The sequence below is a fragment of the Daktulosphaira vitifoliae genome, unplaced genomic scaffold (assembly GCF_025091365.1).
Source record: "Daktulosphaira vitifoliae isolate Bord-2020 unplaced genomic scaffold, ASM2509136v1 Scaffold_2, whole genome shotgun sequence".
NCBI lineage: Eukaryota > Metazoa > Arthropoda > Insecta > Hemiptera > Phylloxeridae > Daktulosphaira > Daktulosphaira vitifoliae.
Window position 1 is genome coordinate 27,946,989 of NW_026099573.1, and position 4,722 is coordinate 27,951,710.

Consider the following 4,722-nt stretch of genomic DNA (forward strand, 5'->3'; position numbering starts at 1 on the left):
ATATATATATATATATATATATATCAAGTTAATTAACTAGAAAAATTTTTATGTTTATGAGACATTTTATTGGAAAATTATGGATGAATTTCTAATGCTTGCACTTTAGATTTTTAGTGAATCAATTCCCTAACTCTAGAAATAATTATTTAATAAAAACATTTAAAAATAAATAATATAATTTTTCTTTTTCAGGTTAAAGAATCATCTTTAATAGGAGGAACGGAGACAAAAATTATTCTTAAACAAATTATGAAAAAGTTGTTTAGTAACACATTATTGCAATGCTACTCATTTGTTGGTAGAAGTGGAAAAAAAATGTTATTCTCAAAATGCCTATTTGTAAAGTTATATATGGTGAGAATTAATTGTTAATGTTTTATGTTGTATAGTTATTCACTAAATAATTCATTTTTGAGATTCAATCAAAATTAATTTTCTATATTGTCAAATTGATGTGGAAAACACACTGCAGACTTACCTATCTTAAGCACCCTTCAATATATAAATTTTTGGTATGTTTCTTTTCTAAAAATTTATGACATAATAATGTATCCTACAATTGTCTAACACATTAAAATGTAGTATTGTTGGATTATTATTATTTCTATTATTACAGATTTTTTTTATTGTAAAAATAGCAAAATAATACTTTCATAATAAAAAAACCCAACAGAGTGGGGTGGCGGCACAGTGGGGTCGTGGCATAATTGGGTCCAGAATAGATGATATCTGACAGTGATTAAAATCACTATCATAAAAAACACTTCGATGCAAATCTGTATATAGTGTTTAATTTAAAAAAAATTTTTTCAAAATGTAGGTCAAGTGAGAGCTGACAAAATAAATGATAACTACAAAAAAAAACCACATAGTAAAATAATATTAATATGAATTTCTTCTCACGAGAGGAGACTACCGTAATTGGATCCTTGATATTTATTGAAGTTATTGAATCTAAATGAGATAAAAATCAAATGAGTTAACACATTTTTTTCTAACTCAAAAAGAATTAAGAAAAAGTTCAGTGTCACAGGCGTGAAAGACCCAAGTGTTACCGTCACAGAAACCGTACGTTGCATTCGTCACTTATTAAAAATGGAAATTTAACTAGTTCAAATTTTAAAGTTATTTTTCTCAACTTCAAAGAAACAAAAAAATTTGAATATGTTAAATTTTTTATACTATGTCAATTAGATTGATATAATATATATGAAAATCGGTGTAATCCCCTTATAATAAAATAAAATACAAAACCAAAAATTTTAACACAAAAATAGCATATTTTTGTATACGGTAGCTATTTTCACCATGCAGACAAAATAAAGTCCGAAATTTTTTTTTTAATATTAAAGTATACACATAAGCTATAATTTAAGATATATATAAAAGTGTTAGTATTTCCGGAACATTTTCAAAAGTCAAGTTGAAAAAATTAATTTTTTATGAAAAAGTTGTTATTTTGAATCCCTTCCTGTGGGATAATGCTGTAATTGTTTAATAATAATAATAATAATTATTCAATAATTTTAATACGTTAAATATCCATAATATTTTAAATATTAATTTTTATTTAGGAAAAACCATGGAATCGTATAGAAAGAGAATGAAAATGAATTTAGTTATAAAAAACATTTCAACAGTGGTTTAATAAACCAAATTTTAAAGACATAACTATCTACGATGAAACATTTTGTGCAGTTCACCTCAATCATGATGTCATTAATTTTGACAAAACAATATATGATGGTTTTAGTATATTATAAATTTCTAAAACTTTAATGTACGATTTCCACTATAATGTATGCGTCAATTTTACGGTAAAAGTATGGAGTTAATCTATATCAGTGGTTCTCAACGGGGGCGATATCGCCCCCAGTGAGCGGTGAAGTGTCACTGGGGAGCATTGAACTAGTTTTGGGCGGTAGGGGGGCGGTGAACTAGTTTAGGAATGGTAGAGGAATCGACTCGATATCGTGACAAGAGGACACTTATCACTCATGTTAACGAGTATCGAACCTAATGTCGAAAAACTGGCTAAAAACCACCAAGTTCAATCATCTCACTGAAATCATATCTACAAAAACAATAAAAGCAATATTTTTTATTTGATTTTAAAATCTTTTTTAAAAGCAATATTTTTTCTAAATAAACTAAAAATTGTATTTATTATTATAAAATAAAATTGATAAATTATTAATTATTTTTCAAATGTTTAATTTAATTACTTTACTAATACTATAATTAAAAAAATATGAAAAATAAAACATAAATGAAAACATTAGTTATGAGATAATTATTCAAATTTTTTTTCAAATTTTCCAAATCCTCAACTTCCTTCCTATCTCTCAGCCCATATCATTAATTATAAAATTTTCACATAGGGGGACGTTAAAGAATTAATTCCTACTCAAGGGGGCGGTAACATAAAAAAGGTTGAGAAACACTGATCTATATTGATACCGACTCTCTTGTTTATTTAATTCACACGAATGACTTTTAAGAAAATTTACTGAAAAAATCAAGGTTTTTACAAAAATTGAACACCTCAAACCTAGACTCTTGTTTAAGCCTACACAATAAGTGTAGCTATTGTTGTTTTTTATCTTATCTTTGTTCAGCGGCTGCATAGTTGTCCGTTTTTAAAATCGACCAGTCTACCTTTGTAAAGCGCACCGCTCGCGTACATATAATATACGCATATCTATTTTTTCGTCTTTTACGTTTTTATTTAATTTTATCGAAGATGTTTAGTATTAAGAGATCACGCCGAAACAACTCTACTTATAAATGCTATAACATAGAACGTGCTAAATTACCCCGTACTTTTACAGGTAAATTATCATCAGGACAAATGCCACTGAGTATATTATTAATCAGCTAATAAATGATTTTATTCAATTAGGATATAAAGATAATCTTAATATCAAGAATGTACCCAATACGAAATTTAAGTCTGTCATTTTCCATTTGTGGAGTACAGTGTCCGTATCCAGTGCAAAGTTGATTTAACACGGTTCAATATCTTTGAGGAAGATGATATCGTGTTAGTGAGTTACCGAGTAACTGAATTATTTTATGAATGTCCAGATTAGATTTTTCCTAAACTGTCGTATCGGATCATGATAAGTTCTTTCGTACTTATGCAAGCCAGATTTTTGGATATCAGTCTGAGGCTTCCATGTCAGTATCCTGATGAATTGGGATATATTGGTTTTCATTGTATTTTATTCATTCTATATAACGGCGAATAAAAGGTAGAAATATGTTGCATAAGATTGGAGGCCACTGTTTCAGTGATGATTTTACTGTGACTATACGCTGAGATTATACCTAAGTCTAGTACTTCTTCGGTGATTTCGAATTTATTGTTCTGTATAGCCAATGAATATCAACATCGTATATAAATTTGTTTGATATTGTATTTAGTAAGTTACTAATATATTACACAATCCTGCGCCACTTCGTGTTACTTGGAGCCCCACGACTCGCACCTTTTATTATTCAATTTTTCTTGCTAATATAAAATCAGCAATTATATATTTTCTAATATAGTAATATTATATAATATGATAATCTAATATAATTCTAAAAACGAGGTAATCAGTTGAAACAAAGCCCTTAAATTATACTTAAAAGAAAAATGTGCCACTATATTTTACCTGTTTTACAGTTATCAATAACCTATTCTTGTTATTTAATTCTAATTTTAATTTTAATATTGTTAATTTCATTTGTTGCTTAAAGTTATATATCATACGATAATAGTAATAGTTATTAATACAAAACAATAAAATTTATTATAAAAATAAATTTTGAACTTGAAAATTCTGTAATTACATAAAAGTTTAAAATCGTAAAATTTTATATTTACAAACTATAATATTTACTTGTTTTTAAAATAACTTTGTATAATAATAAATAATGTGTATAATTTTGATATAAAATAAAATAAATAGAATAATTTAATTATTATTATTTTACTAGATTACACAATAGATAATTGTACATAGGCACTAAAATACTTAACATTATATTTATTTTGGAGTTATAATATTTTTAACTATTTTGGTGTTTAGTATAGTTTTAATGAAACAATAAGTACACTGAATTATGAACTACGTTCAATAACGTTTAATTCGTTTACCACGTTTAATAAAATGTCCAAAAGCGTCTTTATAACATTTGTATATATTAGCATTTATTCTATTAAAGGATTATGTAAAATATTAGCAGTTTCCATAACATTACTTTGGCAATTATTTTTAAAATATTGTTTTATAGTTCAAGTTTTTCAAAAGGATTCCCAACGTCATATTTTTTGCATTTTTTACTGATAATTTATGATTGTGTAAAATCAGGTGACTTAAATTTCGTATTGGATACATTCTTGATATTAAGATTATATTTGTATCCTACTTGATTAAAATAATTTATTAATTGATTAATAATATACTCAATGGCGTTTTTAGAAGGGGTGATAGAGGACTTGCCTTTATGTCAAACATTTTTATTTAATTAAATAAATGTGATGATTTATAAAAAAAAAATGAATTACCATTTGAAAATAGAAAGTTAATACGAGTTTAGGTTATCGGAGATTGTAACAGAAAGTTCATGTATCCTGTATAACAACTTAACTAAGAACCACTAATGTTAAAAAAAGATTATTAATAATTAGTTCTAATATTTTCGAAGATATTTCATGAAGTGTAGTTAAGG